Source organism: Taudactylus pleione, unplaced genomic scaffold, assembly GCF_031769625.1.
Source record: "Taudactylus pleione unplaced genomic scaffold, aTauple2 ptg000959l, whole genome shotgun sequence".
Classification (NCBI taxonomy): domain Eukaryota; kingdom Metazoa; phylum Chordata; class Amphibia; order Anura; family Myobatrachidae; genus Taudactylus; species Taudactylus pleione.
This window is the reverse complement of record NW_028285360.1, coordinates 7,157,479-7,176,913: the sequence shown is the minus strand read 5'-3', so window position 1 is coordinate 7,176,913 and position 19,435 is coordinate 7,157,479.

The window sequence follows — 19,435 nt, the reverse complement described above, 5'->3', positions numbered from 1 at the left end:
GGGCCTTAGTTCATAGTATTACAAGTGCTGGCACTGAAGTGTCGCCCTAACACTGCTGGTAAGTGTTGTACCTAACCTCCAATATGCGGTATCAGGGGGTTAATTTTACTATTATGAATGTAGTCTGTAAACCCCACGCTGATCTCTGAAGGGACTGATGTGCATATGTAACGGTGGACAACTGTAGGCCTCCAGTTAATAAGCGCTAATGTCACTGAGTGTCTATTTGGGAGGTTGCAGCAGCTTTCTTACCCCTCCAGTATCAGCTTTCAACCTCCAGCTCCTTTACAAGCTCAGTCTCTCTATATTTCCGCAGCTCCACCTGAGGCACTCCCTTGGGGGTCGTCCGACACAACCCTCTTAGGCTGATTGCTCTCAGGAACCTCCCCGGATGACACAACTTGGTCCCACCGGATGCTCCTCACCTCGGAGACCTCCGCTGCTTGTCCCAGAGTACGGCCGCAGCCCTCAGGTACGCATCAAGGCAGCACAGCCCCTTCTCCTGTCCAGCTACCTCACCAACTGCACACACCAACTGACGTTTTTCTCTAGTTCAAATCCTTGAGCATGCTACAGTACTCACTGGTCCCCTAACGTCCCTGAACCTTAATGAAACCAGGTAAATCATGCCCTATATTAGACAATGGCAGGAGTCACATTAATATTTTACATTTTCATAGAGGCACATCAGCGTGGGTAGGAACACAGGGTGTTGGTGGGGTGCCACAGGAGTAGCAGAGGCCTTGCCTCCTGCTACATTGCTATAGGTTTATATAGTGTCGGACTGGGGCATTAAGGGCCCACCAGGGAAATGCAGAGGCGGGGGTCCGCTGAAGGGGTATGACCAACCATTGGGTAGGTATGGTCATTAAAAAGAGGTGAACGACAGTTCCACAAAGGAAACATAATATTATGCATTCTCAGACAGCACTGTGCCCAATTTAGTCTAATACATTTTATCTGTGTCCCCTTGGCTAATAATACTAATCAGTTGCAGCATTGGTAGAATAATAATATAAAATAGTATTCGGTGTGCGCAAATTCCCAAATCAATAATCACCAAAGTTGGGAGGTATGACATACCAGGGCTGCAACTGAATGATAGTGGAGGGCGCTGTGTCTCTCTCAAGGAAGGACTGCGGGCGGCTAGCTGCGGGGCGATTTCAAATCAATCATATCAGCCCTGGATATACACATATGAATACATAGGACAAACAGATTTAAAGGAGGTAAAAATTATAGAGATGAAAGATTTATTTTACAGAATAAAAAAACAATGTTGACTAAAAAAGGCTTTATTTAAAATAATTCTGCTTACCTGCCATCCTTAGGTGTGACGTTGATCATGATTGTGTATCCATTCATCTACACCAATTCTGAATGGCAGCGACTTTGTATAGGGAGAAGGCGCAAGTGTGTAGGGGGACAGAGGCATATATGGAAAAGTGGACAAAGGCACAAGTGACAGTGGGGCAGAGTAAGTTGCAGAGGGACACTTGGGTAAGGTGTAGAGGTAGAGATGTGGAAAGTGGCAGAGAGACAACAGTGGAAGTTGGCAGAGGGACAGGTGGGGAAGGTGGCCTAGAAACAGGTGGGGAAAGTGGCAGAGGGACAGTCAGGACTGCTTGTAGGGTGGTGTGACCTGTGCCATGGCATAGCAGGAGGCACTGTTTGGACCTGTTGATTTTCCAGTTTATTATCATTCTCACTTGTAGGTTCCTCTTCTTTTATCCCCAGCATCTCCTGGTCTCCCCTATCTCTTCCCTGGCCCTTCCCCATGAGGCACTGGCCCTTTTCCCGGTGCAGTGCATCTTATGTCCTTATTTTAAAAATGTGTGTAGGGGGGGTGTGCACCGATGCTTAATCTGGCACAGGGCACCAGAAAGTCTAGTTACGGCTCTGAGGACAGTAGAGAGGGGTGCAGATTGGACAGCTGTGGAAGATTGCAGAGGGACAGCCGGGAAATGGGGTAAATGACACTCAGGAAAGGGGGCAGAGGGACAGCCAGGAAAGGGGGTAGAGGGACAGCTGAAGAAGTTGGCAGAGGGACTGCTGGAGAAGCAGGCAAAGGGACAGCCAGGTTAGATGGGTAGAGGCACAGCTGGTGAAAGGGCAGAAGCAAAGCTAGTAAAGGGGACCTAGAGACACTATCCTTAGGGGTTTACAGTGCATGCACATTCAAGGTCTGGCCAATGTAAGTAATGGGAAAATTAGAGCTAGGTGTGGGGTATTATGGGGAGGAAGGAAATACAGCTGGTCTGAAGGCCCCTCAGAGAGAAGGGATCCAAGCCCCCCAACAACTGTACAACCCCCTATTCTGCCACTGATGACAGGGAAGCCCACTGCTGCCAAAGTGTAGTGGTCAGGAGAGTGTTGGTAACAGACTCATGCAGGGATTAGTGATATGTAGAAATCAAGCATAGTACCTGGATAGAGAGGTCCCCAGTTAACTCCAGTATAACATACATGAGTCAGCCCAGCATTTTGCAGGACCTGCTGCTGAGGCTGATGAATGCAGAGGGAGGGCTGCTGCTGCCTTCGTTGAGGAAGGTACATGGCTGCTACGTGCTGAGAACGCACAGGGGGGCTTTGCTGAGGACGGTGAAGGTGTCCACTGCTGCCGGGCTGAAGACACGGGGGCACAATGCTGCCAGCATTGAGAACGCGCAAGGGAGGTGCCGATGCTGAGAACGGGGAAGGGGTCTACTGCTGCCGGTGTAAGAGGGACTTCCACACCGGCGCTGAGGACACGGGGGGCCTGCTGCTGTCAGTGGTGAGAACGCGTGGGGGTTGCTGGCGCTGAGGACGGGGAATGGATCCACAGCTGCCAGCGCTGAGGACACGGGGCCCTGCGCTGAGGATTGGGGAGGGGCTCACTGCTGCCAGCACTGGGGACACAGGCTGCCCACTGCTACCAGCATTGATGGGGGCCCAGCGCTGAGGACAGGGGGGGTTTGAGGCTACCGGTGCTGAGGATGGCTGGGCCCGATGCTGCCACAGCTGAGGATGGAGGGGCACAGCACTGAGGACGGGGGGCCTGATGCTGCCAGGGCTGAGGATGGAGGAGCCCGATGCTGTTGGCACTATGGAGGGATCGTCCCGATGCTGGCGGCGCTGAGGAAGGAGGAGCCCGATACAGCTGGCAATTAAAGTGGTCTGACTCTGCATGGCCCCGCCTCCTAGTTAAAGTGGGCGGTTACAAAGCAGGAGGGCCCACCGGTGATTTACTCGACTCCCCGGCGGCCCAGTCCGGGCCTGGGTTTATAATTTGATTGACAATTCACTAGCTACGCCCCCTCTATCCTTTAACCCCCTAACAGCAAAGCAATGTAACACCTCAAAGAACAAAAGATCTCCTAAGTTAATTCCCACCTCCGCAGGGGACCCTCAGGACCTACACCTCCTCCCATTTGTCTCTCTTTGTGCCTCACTGGAGCCTGGCAGACTACACGGAACGTACCCAGCAGGTGTTCGTCAGGAAAGTAATATCTGGGGGAGGCAGGAGATAAGGGATGCGCACCAATCAGGAAACGGTGCAAATCCCCTGGGTGGTCACAATATCATGGGAAATTTGAAGGTTTCAAAAGAGGTCACCAAAGGCAGCTGCTCATGTTAGTCACTGACCTTGGTTAAGAGGTAGTCTCTGCCAAGGTGCTTAGTGGAACACATCGCCAGTTCTGTGTGGATTTATAATTTGGAAATTCTGTGTGGACGAATACTCTATCACTGCTGTGTGTTCTGTGATAGTTCTACCGTGTGGGACCTTGGAAACGCTTGAGGGGACTTATACGCTAATCACTGCTGCGTGATCGGAGATAGTTTCTCCTGTGGGACTGTGCATCTCTAGCTATTTCGTGGAATTGTCCTGGGACTTTATACGCTGCTGAGACTGGCCCTATCTGGACTGCTACCTGCAAATTGTCTGTTCACTGTATTCACATCTTGTCCTTACCTATTATCTATTTCTGTTTGCTGTGGAAAAATAAACCATCACTTTGGTTTCATCTGCTCGGTGTCTGGGTGATTGCGAGAACCACGTATCCTCACATTCGGGCAGCACAGACGGTGTAATGGTTAGCATTACTGCCTTACAGCACTGAGGTTGTGGGTTCAATTCCCACCTTGGCCCTAACTATGTGGAGTTTGTATATTCTCCCTGTGCTTGCGTGGGTTTCCTCCGGGTACTCCGGTTTCCACCCACACTCCAAAAAATATACTGGTAGGCTAATTGGCTCTTAACAAAATAAACCCTAGTGTGTGTGTGAGCATATGGTAGGGAATATAGGCCCTCATTCAGAGCCGTTCGCTATTTGCGGTCGTTCGTTCAAAAACAAGGGGTGGCTATTCAAATGATCCGTTCGCAAATTGCAGTCTGTTCACACCTCTAAGTCTGAACGAGCGAGCAAAACATACGCTCGTTTATTTGTTAAAAACGCCCCCTGGCCGCTCGCACCATACGTCATGTCCGCTATTTATTAGATTAATCGAGTACATCGAGCAGCGTATGAACTGCTCGCTATTCTTGTGGTTGGTGTTTGCTACCACAAATTTGCGAGCAGTTCTGGCTATAAAATAACCCAGTGACGTGGTCAATGACGCTGCTGTATTAATTATGCACACCCATAATATGCCCGTTTTGACCTTTAAGCACGCCTGCGTTCGGATCTCCACTCCCCATTTTCAAGCACCTTCCCCTGTTACCACCCACATACGCCTCATTCTGTCACTCAAAATAGCAGGCACTCGCTATATAGCGTACAAACGATTTTTGGCCGCACTGACTGGTTCGCGCATGCGTACTAAAAACCGTACGCATGCGCAGATGTGCAAACATCGCTCGGAACGAGCGTACTGCCGCTAACGAGCGGCTCTGAATGAGGGCCATAGAGTGTAAGCTCCACTGGGGGGCACTGATGTGAATGGCCAAATATTCTCTGTAAAGCGCTGCGGAATATGTGTGCGCTATATAAATAACTGGTAATAAATAAATAACTGAACAAACTAGCAAAACTCCTAACAAATAGGGTGCTTATCTTTCCTCAAACTTATACAAGTATTCAGAATCTTATCTAAGTCTAGTTTACACTTACCTTCTGACTAGTAAGAGAAGGGGGAGACCTGCTATGAGTTTTGTAGGGCTGGCCATCAACTATCGATGGTTTATAACCATTAATAGTTTGCCACAAATGGTCTATGGTTTTGCCATCGATGGTAGAAATGTTTTTTGCTCTTTTCTCCCTTCCTGCATAGCACAAAGCCCTGCCCCCAGTGTGGCGGTAAGCCACTGCCCCCTCATCCCCGACTGACATGCTGCCTGCAGTTTTATAGTCATTGATGGTGAATGTGTCGAACAGTTTGTACGCATAAAGGAACACTTGTGATTGAGACGCATGGTCTCAGAAAAGTACAGATGTGTCCTCATAAGCTATTGTCTATTAAGCACAGTGGAACGGTGTGAAAAAAAGCCACGACTTCTCGCATCAGAGCCCTTTATACAGAGATGTACAAATGTCGCACATCGAATGGATGAGTGCAATCTACCAATGTAGTTTTGTCACTTCCAGGTTATTTATTTGTGCAAATAAGATGCACATTTGGAGCGAGAAAGGCGATTGGCGCAGCCAAGTGCCCCGGAACTGGCACGCAGAATCTGGCATTGTGCCACAGTCTACAAAGACGCCACACCATTTTCATGGGGATTTGTGGAGCACTGCTTTGCCAATGTGGGACCCTGTAGCAGTGAGTATTGAAGAACATGGGTGCAGGGTTTGCGTTGCGCCCCACTGCTCCCATTATACAGTAGATAGTAGGAGTACCTTCTTGAAAATGATGTGGCCTCCAGAGCAGCTATTGTCTTTGATCACTTGTGACCAGCACTACATAAAAAATAGATTTTCATAGATAAGGGAGGGGTAAAAAACACATAGGGGCACCCTGTCCTGGAAGAGGGGAGTCTAATTTGTGTGGAGACTGCATTAAAAAGTCATTGATATTGATGTTGAAATGTGAAATAATGACCGCAGCACAAGGGTGAGAAAATCCTCAGCAAAGAAGGGATTAATATGCTCATAAAATATGCTTGACAAGTATATATACATATTTATTACATGTATATACATATTTGACATGCGTTTGTGCTGAGTTGGACTCTATTAAATGAACTCAGTGACATCCAGTTGAATCTACAGTATAGAGTGAGATTGGCCATCGGCATCCCAGTACAATATACGTGTCTGACACATATACAGAGTGCCGGAATGCTGATGGCCCGCATCGCTACTGTATATAGCTGACTTGGCATGACAGGCTCAGCTGTCAGTCAGCAGCCCTGCACCAGCCCCGGCTCTTACACACATACAGGGGTCTATTTACTAAGCTGTGTTAGGAGATAAAGTGAATGGTGATAAGGTACCAGCCAATCAGCTCCTAACTGCCATGTCACAGGCTGTGTTTGAAAAATGGTAGTTAGGAGCTGATTGGCTGGTACCTTATCACTGTTCACTTTATCTCCTAACACAACTTACTAAATAGATCCCACAGTGTGTTGGGATGCAGACTGAGACCTCCCTATCCCACCCAGAGTAAAGGTGCGTATCCACTAGGCGATTAAACAGGACGATTGAACGATAACAATATCATTATCGTTCAATCGCTTGTTAATCGACCGCAAATCGTCAGCAAATCGGGCATTTAAAAGTAAAAAATGACCAGCGATGCGCGTGCCCGCTGGTCGTTTTTGATATCTATTGTCACCCGTACATGCTGGTCAACCTGACGATCACGTCAGGTTCAGCATGTACGGGGATGATGGATGTGCCTACACTGACCGACTGAACGTTCAGTGTAGGCACATCACAGACATAGAAACAGACATAGAAACGACAGCACGATTACAATGTCATAATTGTGCTGTCGCTTCTATGTCTGTTAGTGGATACGCACCATAAGAAGTTGTTTAACTAACCTCAGAATGAAGCTGCCCGGCCACCGTGCATGTGCAAAGTAAACTGCCCAGCGGCACGGTCTGTTGTATTTGCGCATGCGTGAACCATTAATGATTAAAACCATTGGTGATATGATATAGAAGCACATAGTTTGTTACCATCAGTGGTGCATGCCACTTTCACCACTGATGGAGGCTACTCTGATGGCCATGTCTAATGCAGATCCTAGGCTTGTAGGCTGGAACAAAACTCCTTGTGATGACACTGCTGTGACTATTGTAGCTAGCCAATCAGTAAGCTAGTGGGAGGTGGAGCTATGCCTTAGGAGTCTTTCTGTGTCTGATGTGTAGGGACACAGACCTCTTTGTTTGCTGGCTCCTGGACAGTGAAATAATATTGTCTGTGCCCAGGCCATAGTAAGGATTGCCAGGCCCTAGTTATTTTCGTGGGGTGTTGCCTAATGGCAGTAGGCATGGCCAAGCCTCCTTTCAAAAAAAGTTTAAAAAAATATAGATTTTGCTGCGCAGCGAAGCTCCATGGGGGGCAACATGTGTCCCTCAGCCAGGGGCAAATACGAGGGGGAGAGCGATCAGTGTGATCATCCCGGTCTCCGTAGGGGCTCTAGGACCCCGCTTGTGCCGCTTTCCATGGTACACTAGCTTCTCAGCCCACTGCTGCTCCCTGGCAGCAGTGGGCACTCTCCACTCCCTAGGGAGGGTCCTATGTGGGACCACAATTTGGCCTCTTCGCTACACTGCTTTTACAGGAGTTTTTCACCTTTCCTTTTTTTGGTCCCTGTTTCATTTTTCCCCCTTTCTGACCCTTCATTTTGGTGTTTCGATGTTGGCTTCCTCTTTGTTACTTTTGTGGCTGCATGTTTTTGACTGTGGCTTAAATTTCGTTTTTGTTTGGTGGGGTTTGTAATTGTATGACTTTACATCCGGTTGTTTGCTTGCTCGTTTTTTGGGTTATCGGCGGCTGGATCCCTGATTGCTCCAGCCCCTGCTCTATGCTCCGTTAACAAAGCTCTGGTCCGATGGTTAGGTTGCATTGGGTTGTGTTTGCTGTATTTCTGTGGGTAGTTACTTGAGGCAGCCAAGCATTCTGGGGTCCTTCTTGTCCATATGAGGGGGTAGTGATTTTGGTGTTCCATGGGGGTTTTTTTTGTCTTGTTCTGTGACTTATTTCTAAATGCTTGATATCAATTCCTTACATCCTGACAGATTGCAATTTGTTTGGTGATGAAATGTCTCTTTTCTTGGGATTTCCTTTAGGTTTTTGGGAAGTTTGCTAGGTCAGCTTTAGAATGTGGTAATGGTAGCGGGGCTGTGGCTCGTAGGTGAGCCTTGCTATTGGCAGGTACACTCTCCTTCACAGTGGGGTGTTGGCTGTTATGGTATGTACACACGGTACGATTAAAATGGACGATATGAACGATAACGATATCGATCATAGCATTATCATTCATATCGTGCAGTTTTCGGTGCCCAATGACCTGCGATGCGCGGGCACATATGGACGATATCGATATCGTCCATCAACCGTACATACAGGCCAACCTACTGTAGTCGATATCGACCAGGTTACTTTAGGGACCCGTGATCGTTGATCGGGGATCGCTATAGTCGTTGGGGAATTGGTGGTGTGCTGGATGATTCATATCGATCGTACAGCACACCCAGGAGATCCATCTTACCGCAAGGGTCTCACCTTCTTGACGTGGATATGGAGAAGATCTAGGCCCTCATTCAGAGCCGCTCGCTAGCGGCAGTACGCTCGTTCCGGGTGATGTTCGCACATCTGCGCATGCGTACGGTTTTTAGTACGCATGCGTGAACCAGTCAGTGCGGCCGAAAATCGTTTGTACGCTATATAGCAAGTGCCTGCTATTTTGAGTGACAGAATGAGGTGTATGTGGGTGGTAACAGAGGAAGGTGCTTGAAAACGGGGGAGTGGAATTCAAACGCAGGCGTGCTTAAAGGTCAAAACGGGCGTTTTAAGGGAGTGCATAATTAATACAGCAGCGTCATTGACCACGTCACTTGGTTTTTTTTAACTCAGAACTGCTCGCAAAATAGCGGTTGAAAAAACCAACCACAAGAATAGCGAGCAGTTCATACGCTGTACGATGTACTCGATTAATGTAATAAATAGCGGACATGACGTATGGTGCGAGCGGCCAGGGGGCGTTTTTATCAAATAAACGAGCGTATGTTTTGCTCGCTCGTTCAGACTTAGAGGTGTGAACAGACTGCAATGTGCGAACGGATCATTTGAATAGCCACCCCTTGTTTTTGAACGAACGAGCGCAAATAGCAAACGGCTCTGAATGAGGGCCCTAGTCTCCTATCTGTGCCTCTTGAGGCTGGTTGGTTATACCTCTTTTGACATCTTAAGGCTACTTGTAGAGCCTTTAACCTGATTATATGAGTTGGATGAATACACCCCATTTTTTACATATTTGGCTACTTTGGTTGTAAAGCCTATTATATTACCTGACTATATATATCGATCTGCCTGCCCCCTTGTTCCTCACCACCATTTTCCTCTCTTAATGTTATCAATAAATTGATGATCAATTTTAACGCCATATGCAGTTATCTTGTCTTTATTTATTAGATTTAAGTTAAGTTGCTATTATCATTAATAAAGGTGTTGTGATAGGAGCTACAAGCCAAATTCTGACGAAGTAGTTTATGTATAATCGTTACTTTAGTCAAATTGCAATAAACTCACATACGCAAGTTTGATGGCCCCAAAAACATGTAAGCTTTAACTATTAAGAAAATCTAAATATTTACTGAGATTGGCTTTTCTGATGAATATAAAACTTAAAAATAAAACACAGTTTATTCTGCAATATCCTTTTAAGTGATCAGTCTCACTGGGAACCATGGTAATTACAGTGATGTCTACAAGTTAAAGGGTCAGATTATTATAGGATGAAACTGACAATATTTTGTGCAATGGGTTAAGATGTCAGTCTCACGTAGATGTAAAGTGACCTGTGGCAGTGATGTGTTTCATTGATTGCTCTGATCTGTCATGTTTCTGCCCAAGCTGTCCTAGCATCTCCTGTCTTGTAGGTTTAACTGAATACAAAATTAATGTATTTCCACTTCAAAAGCTGCATAAAATCAGTTTCCCATCAAAGGGATTTGAAGTTATTGATCTGAAAGAAATGTGAAGAAAAAATCTGTTGTGTAAACTAATGAAAACTGAGAAAAGCTAACAACACACAAACATCAAGTTTATGGGGGAGTCTATGTAGCTGTTATATGAAAATATAAGGAGGAGCTAGGGGTGTAGGAGGTATAGACTTCTCTATGGCCCGTGTATAGTTTCTACAGTACTTTCCAATAATCCAGACTAGGGGCCTGATTCTGACCCGCTCGCGAGCGCTGAGCACTCGCAAGCGGGTCGATGGTGCCCAAGTGCGCATGCGCATGACGGAGGGAGCTCCGTCGTGCGCATGCGCAAGACCCGGCGAGCGACGGGGAAGTCGTCGCTCGGGGTCTCGCACCAAAGGGGGCGTGCTGTTGATGGTGAGTGACAGCACGCCCCCTTTGGTGGGCGTGCCGGGGGCGTGGCTGCCAGACGGAGGCGTTCCCATGGGAACGCCTACCATCTGGGTCCGGCCCCACTGACATCACTAGTGATGTCAGTGGGAGTGATTTTGGCTCTGATAGAGCCAAAACCACTCCAGGGCTTGCGGCAACGAGACCCTACCGCAGGGTCTCGTCGCAAGCCTGATGGTCGCGATGGTCTTGACCATCGCGACCATCATCATGGACGCTCGCATAAGCTGTGGGTGGTAACCAACAGCTATGCGAGCGTCCAAGAGGCCGCTCCAATTTTAGGTCAAAATTGGCAATAAATTATCACCGATGACGTAATTTTCGCATGTTTCAATTATCTCTGTATTCAATTTCAAAGACTTTTCGCAGGTTCGAAAACGGGGATAAGTTTTCACAATGTTTTACATGGCGAAAAAAAGTACAGAATTGGGGTTTAGGGGTGCAGGCTTAAAACAAATAGCCTGCACCCCTGGGAATGTCATTTAAAAATAAACTGTGTCAAAAAAGTTTGAATAAAAAAATAGGGACACCACAAAAAAATGAATTAAAAATTTGGGGTGAAAAAAAAAAAGTGAAAACAGTGTTTAAAAATAGGGAAATAGGTTCAGGGGTGTTCTGCAAATATGCGGCAAGTGTTTAATAGAATACGCTATTAGCGGCAGGTGCATTTTTGCATAATTTAAAAAAAAATGACTTTAGGGACATGCCGTGGCTATTTAAAACTCCCACTTTCTTTTGCAGGCAAAAACAGGGGTACCCATAGTTATCACCCATGTCTGGTCATCTTTAGGGGGGTCCTACAATTAATTCCCGAAAATTCAAGTTTTTTTTTCGTAGCTCCCAATTCGCAGGATCCCGTTTTCACTGATTTTAAATTGAATACGGGGATAAAGTGGGCACACGTCCAATACTTTATCCCAGGAAATCTCCGATGTGGAGCGAAAAGTCCAGCACAGACTTTTTGCTCCCATATTGAATACTGCTCATAGGAGGAACTGGGGGAGGGATGGCAGTCCAGACTGAAGTAATCTCAGACTTCAGATGTGTGTTTTTTGGGTGCCCTGAGCCCCAGATATGAACCCCAGAGTATTAGGGACCTGCTCGACTATGTGACATGGACGTTGGTCGTCAGGCCCGTATCATGTATATAGTGACAAAAGCACTGCTAAGGTTATACGTGGGAGATATTTGTCCCAGATTTATTATTACAACCCCAGGAAAATGTCTGATTACAAAACAGACTTGATAGATGTTTGTGCTTTAGTAAAAGCCAGTTAATTGGGTTCCTGGGGTTATGGAAGGAGAGTGAGGGCAGGATCCATCCATTAGACCCATTTCGGGTCTTCAGGTCTTCAGCCTGAGCAGGCTTGTTAAAAGACGCTGTGATTTACTGACTGTGGGCCTAATTCAGCGCTGAACGCAGATTCCCGATGTTCGGGAATTTGCGCAGATGCCAGACCCGTTCTGTGCATGTGCAGAACGCATGGAGACTGGCAGCAGACTGTCAGTGATTGACAGTCTGCTGCCGTTTGGAGGCGGAGAGGGGGTGGTGATGCCCACCATTGCCCGAAGAGGTGTGTCACCGACTTTGGGAGAGAGGGAAGAGGCCAGGATCTCCGTCGGCTGACGAAGATTTCTTGGCCTCTTACTCTGGTCTGCGGCAGCCGACTGCGGGACCCCATGGGTCACGCAAACGGCCGATGGTCCACAGAGTATCCGATGTTGCGTTGGACAACACAGCTCGGATACGTAATGCAGCAGGATTCGTGAAGCCTCCTGCTGCATTACCATAATTGCAAGGATCGCAATTGCAAAGTGGCCTGCGTACAGCTTTGCAATTGCGGTCCTTGCTGAATCAGGCCCTGTGAGTACTGTGCATATATCTATGTTTGTGGTAGGGGCATTAGGTCCTACCACAGTTCAGAGAGGGATCCTCATTGTTTAGTTAGAACCCAGATGAGTTAGGTTTTTGTTTTATGATTTATTTTTACTGCACAATAAACTAACTTTACACAGAAACCCTGGACTAGTGTGCTGTATCCTGGCTGCTGCGTGTTTAGAAGGGCCCATCTACCCCAGGAGAAAGCACCCCTACCTTGATCTCATCACAGTTGGTGGAGAATGCAGGCGGCACACACTGAAATTTCAGCAATAGGAAAAAAGTATGTTTAAAATTTAAAGTGACAGACACCAATTTGTTGTTGTGGTCATCAACTCATATACAGTGAAATCCATAGTGGTGGCATCGGCAGATGCTTAGGGAAGCCAGATTCTGCTTCAAAGATACAGTAACATGTGGGACATTGTTAAGGTATTGCTACAGGCAACTTCAGCTCAGCAGGAAGCCACCAGGGTACAGCAAGTGGCTATCTGCAGACAACAGCACTTGGCTGTTGAGGAACTCTGCAGACAACAGTGCCAAGACCGCGAGCAACAGTGCCAAGACCGTGAGGCCTTAAAAGAAGTGTTGCAGCATCTAGCAGCCCTGTCCGAGACTGTTTCCACCGATGTTCCAACTAGCTCTCGCTCCATACGGGCCAGTCATTTTCTGCAAAAGATTACCCTGAGTGATGATTTTGAAGCTTATCTAACCACTTTTGAAAGAACAGCTGAGAGAGAGAGTTGGTCTAAAGAGCAGTGGGCAAGCCTTGTGGCACCCTTCCTGTAAGGAGAACCGCAAAAAGCCTATACTGACTTGTGTCTGACTGATGCTAAAGACTATGGGGTAAATTTACAAAGAATCGAGAATGGTCGAGGTGCCAATCTCAGTAGAGTTTAGGCATGATTATCAACTCTCAGGAAACAAAAATAGAAAGAACTCTGTTTGGTGAGCACTCCTTATGTAGATGAATAATTAAATAATTAAATCTTAACTTTTAATAAATATTTTAAAATAGAGAGAAAAAGAGATCATATATAAACAGACAACATCAAGTAAAGATCCACAAGTATTATAATATACATATAAGACAAAATGAATAAATTGATGCAATATAACAAAAAACAGGATTATGTCACTGTGAAAGCATTATTATTTGTTAATCCATCCAAATAGGGGCGAAATATTCAGAACATTAGACATACATATATATATCGGACATCACGACTGTTAGGACATGCAGTATTAATACATAGAATGTCCTTAATATCATATATTGTAATCAGATATAACTAGTGTTGAATCAGAACCCCCATTGTCTGTAATACTCTAAATAGCTGTATCTGACCAATTCAACACATGGATAATTCATGTATAAAACCAAGTTTTACCCTCTATCGTTTCATGTCATAGGGATATAGGCCCTCATTCAGAGCCGTACGCTCTGAGCAGAGCGCACGCTCTGAATGAGGGCCGTCCTCCATAACTATGGAGCGTCCTCCTGGACGCTCGTATAGCTGTGGGTCACCACCCACAGCCTACACGAGCGTGCAGTTTGATGGCTGCGATGGTCTTGACCATCGCGCCCATCGAAACTGCGAGCCGGAGCCTGCGGTTGAGGTTTTCAACCGCAAGCTCCGGAGTGATTTTGGCTCTATCAGAGCCAAAATCACTCCCACTGACATCACTAGTGATGTCAGTGGGCCGGCTTCTGACGGGAGGCGTTCCCTTGGGAACGCCCCCATCAAGGAGGCACGCCCCCGGCACGCCCACCAAAGGGGGCATGCTGTCAATCAACATCGACAGCACGCCCCCTTTGATCAGACACAACGAGCGAAGGACTTTCTTTCGCTCGTCGCGTCTGGCGCATGCGCACGACGGAGCTCCCTCCGTCGTGCGCATGCTCAGTGCAGAACATCGACCCACTTGCGAGTGGACAGCCGCTCACGAGTGGGTCTGAATCAGGGCCATAGTAAACATAGAATGTCAGAAAAGTCATGGTATAGCGCTGCTATTCCTCATTCTGCTGCTCCCCACCTATGCAAATTGCTATTTGTGAGGGGTGAGAGATTACCGGAGAGCTGTTTACCCTTAGAAACAACAGAATAACAGGGACGTTACTCACATTTCATTTCTGCTTTTGGGTGTCATACTGTACGCATTGGACACTCAATGAGAGAATTACTGACTAGAGATTGTCCTCAGTTAATAGAGATAAAGAGGACAACACACTGAAAATAAATGACATCAAAATAATATAATCAGACTGTATTTAGATTCAATAGGTGTGTTTCTAACTTCTATAGTCACGTTCAGAAATTGAATTATTAGCATCTTTGGACATTAAACCATATTGCAATAGCCGAGCTATTACCCTCACAGAGGCTATACCATTAGAACAGCAGTAGGGGATAACCTTTACATGGCTAGTGTACTTTCTCTGTTATATTAGGAGTCACGTCCATACTATATGAGGAGTCACGTCCATATTCTGTTGTTTCTAAGGGTAAACTGCTCTCCGGTAATCTCTCACCCCTCACAAATAGCAATTTGCATAGGTGGGGAGCAGCAGAATGAGGAATAGCAGCGCTATACCATGACTTTTCTGACATTCTATGTTTACTATATCCCTATGACATGAAACGATAGAGGGTAAAACTTGGTTTTATACATGAATTATCCATGTGTTGAATTGGTCAGATACAGCTATTTAGAGTATTACAGACAATGGGGGTTCTGATTCAACACTAGTTATATCTGATTACAATATATGATATTAAGGACATTCTATGTATTAATACTGCATGTCCTAACAGTCGTGATGTCCGATATATATATATATGTATGTCTAATGTTCTGAATATTTCGCCCCTATTTGGATGGATTAACAAATAATGATGCTTTCACAGTGACATATTCCTGTTTTTTGTTATATTGCATCAATTTATTCATTTTGTCTTATATGTATATTATAATACTTGTGGATCTTTACTTGATGTTGTCTGTTTATATATGATCTCTTTTTCTCTCTATTTTAATATATTTATTAAAAGTTAAGATTTAATTATTCATCTACATAAGGAGTGCTCACCAAACAGAGTTCTTTCTATTTTTGTTTCCTGACAGCTTATATCTAACTCCAGTGAGCACCACCACTACCAATATACATTTATAATTTTCCCTTATTATTCTTAGGAACAGTGGTTAATAATACTTATTATAATTCAATTACTTTATATTTGCCTGTGCGTCATCACTTCCCCTCCTTCCCCTTCCCTAACGTTACATATGATTATCAACTCGAAAATTGAATAAAGGCAAAGTCCGGTGAGTTAGAGAGAGATTTCTCTCTTCTCACTTGTAAAACTCGGGTGAGATAGCAAACTCGAATCTTATCACCATCGGGCAAACTCAGAAGTACTTTTCACCTAAAAGACACAGCTCGCAAATTTGCCAAGAATCAAGATGACAGTCTCGGGTGAGATGCCTGCAAACTCTCTGCCAAAATGAAGTTTTAAACACTCACCTCCAGAGCTGCGAGTTTGGCTGAAACATACACAAATCATTGTGATTTGCGTATGTTTCTCCCCGTAAATAGTTTAAATAGGGTGTAATTACATTTAAAAAATGACATAGGGTCCCCCCAAAAGTATAATGAGCCCCGGACTTGCCAGCCTGTCTTGGTACCTAAAATTACAGGGAACAAAATGAGTAGGGTTCCACTGTAATTTAGGTACCAGCACCAGGCTGCAGGGCCAGTCCTGGTTTTAATTATAGGGGAAAAAAATTGTGTAGGGGTACCCCTATAATTAAAACCAGCACCGGACCCTTTCGAGCAGGGGGCTGATGCCACAGCCAGGGAAGCCCTTTCACCGGGCCCCCCAGCCGCATCATCAGTCTGTTAAAATCTGGCCTGGGATCGGCCATTACTCACCGCTGAACTGGTGTCTTTAGGCTCAGAGGCGTTCAGATGCCAGTGGTAGTGGTGGGTTATAGCTGAGGATTGTCGCCGGGGTCCATTTGGACTTCCATGCGTGTGTCCTGACTCCTGTGTTAGCAGGCATGGGTACAGCCATGTTGGTTCATCTCACCTGATCAGTCTCCTCCAATGGCAGCCCTGCAAGTCTCCCAGCTGATCTCATGATCCAATGACCATCTGCTTAGGGATATTTAGGTCTGACTCCTGCAGCAGGGAGTTGCTGATCAACTTTGCTGTAACTGTGATTACTATGCTCTCTGGTGTTTCCCAAGAAGATCCTACAGTTTGTTGCTGCAGTATGTTAGCTTCCATGCTAAATCCCTGTGTGTTAATTCAGCTCTCAAAGAACTCCAGTGTTCTTGTAAAACCCTGTGATTTAGTGTGTTGGTGAGCTCTCTAATCACTTCCCTGTGTTCCTGTGGTGTCAGCTTCCATGCTAATTGTTAGCTTACAGCTGAGGCTCTAACCTATTCCCAGTGCATATCTGTGTCCATTTCCTTTGTGTTTCTCTGTGCAAATCAGCACTTGGACCTCTAACAATTCCCAGTGCATTATCAAGTTCATCACCAGTGTTCAAGCATTCTCAAGTTCATCACAAGTGTTGAAACATTCTCAAGTTCATCACCAGCGTTGAAGCATTCTTAAGTTCATCACAAGTGTCAAACATTCTCAAGTCCATCACCAGTGGTCAAGCATTCTTTACTTCATCACCAGTGTTCAACTATTCCGTTGTGTTATACCTAGTGTTCCCTGTGTTATTTATATATATATATATATATATACTACAGAAGGGGTGAAGATTTGAGACTATCGCCAAGATTTAGGACAACTACAGGAAACAGATTCTCAGCACTACAAAAGACTCGATTCCAACAGTGACTGTGAACATAATTTTTTATCACCAGGCCCAAATGCAATCTATGATCCAGGGAACCCTTCTCTAAGGGAGACAGCCACACTAGCATCAGCACTAAAAAGAAGACTAAGAGATGGAGAGGAAAATGGGGCGGCAGGAGGAAGAACTTTCAAAAGGAGGAACCTCCAGTAGACCTCAGGAGCAAGGGCATCTTCAACCTCTCCTCCCATATCCTAATGAACCCTGAAATTAACCTACTCAGTAAAGGGCTCAACTACGCCCCAACTTCCAACATGAATAGATTCAAAGTCTTTATTGACCTGAATAAATATGTGATGAACCTGACTCTGAAAAGGCACTTTATAAGAAAAGAGATGGAACCAATTAATAACTATAATAACAATTTGTCAAAATCTGGGCTTAAAGGAAAATCAACTTATTACCCATTAGAATCAAAAGGGAGCCATATAGAGATCTTTTACAAAAAGGTGAAGAAATATCTGTGTGACTTTGATATGAGAAAGGTGGTGAAACAGAACCTAAGGAACCATGAAAAAAATGCCCTCAAAGAGCTGCAAAAGAATAAGGGGATCATAATAAAACAAGCTGATAAAGGGGGGGGATTGGTAATCATGGACAGACAAGCCTATTTGAAGGAAGCCACTAGGTTGCTGGGAGATAAGGACTCATGTCCTATTACAAAAGGACCCCCTAGGTGACTTAACAGAGGAACTTAGAACACTATTACTATGGGGTCTCCGTGATGGAACCTTGTGCAAAGAGGAATACCAATACCTGATGGTAACCAATCCCATTACCCCCATATTTTGTCCCTAACAGAACCTTTGGGAAGACCGATTGTAGCGGGCATAGATTCACTGACCTTACACCTTTCAGAGTACATGGATGTCTTTTTACAAAAGTATGTGGTGAAACTAGACTCTTACCTTAAAGATACTACAAGTCTACTGCAATATCTACAGGAGATGGAATGGAAAGAGATGTATAAATGGATCACCTTTGATGTACAGGCATTATACACCTGCATTGAACACAGCAAAGGCGTAAACACATGCAGAACTGCCATGGAAGAAGATGACTCTCTAGACACCAAACATATCACCTTTTTATGTGATCTTATGTCTTTTATATTAATACTAAACTATTTTAAATTTTTAGATGTGTTTACCGTCAAATATGTGGGATAGCAATGGGTACCATTTTTGCACCCAGTTTTGCCAATATCTTCATGGGGTGTTGGGAGAAAGATTATATCTACGCTAACAATCCCTATAAAAATAACATAGTCATGTACAAAAGATACATAGATGACATCCTTATTATTTGGAATGGCTCAGAGGAGGATTTTAAACAGTTTTTAATACATATTGGCACTAATGATATGAACCTCAAATTTACATCTCACTACAGTAACACATCATTGGAATTTTTGGATCTAGTTCTAAGCAAAGAGGGAGGGAGAATAATCACTAAGAATTACATTAAGGAAGTTGATACTAACAGCTACTTACACTACAAAAGTGGACATCTCAAAAAATGGAAACAAAACATCCCCTATTCCCAGTTTCACAGGATCAAGCAGAATTGTACCAAAGTAAGTGACTGTGAAGATCAGATCAGAATGTACACTAAGAGGTTCACACAGAAAGAGTACCCAGTAGAACTGTTAACAAAGGCAGCTGAAAAAACAAAAAAGCTGAAAAGGGAAGACTTATTAAAATACAAAGTGAAGACCACCAAGAAAGACTTTATACCCTTTATCACTACTTTTAATGGACATGAGACTAAAATAAAGGGTTGCCTACAGAAACATTAGAACATCTTACTCATGGACCCAGTAGTCAAGGACGTTCTACCCTCAAGACCAACCATTCTTTTCAAAAAGCATAGGAATCTAAAAGACACCCTGGCACCAAGTAGGATAAGAGACAGTAATCAGAGTAAAAATGATATTCTTCCTCCATGTCTGGGATGTTACAAGTGCAGTCGATGCAGCATTTGCAGCTATCTACACCCTCGAAGAAAGCTTTTTATAATTTTAATGACTCCAAAGAATTTAAGATCAAACATTTTATGAATTGTAATTCAACATCAATTGTATATTTATTGGAATGCAAGTGTGGCCTGAAGTATATCGGAAGAATCAAAAGAACCATGAAACTGAGGATCCAAGAGCAT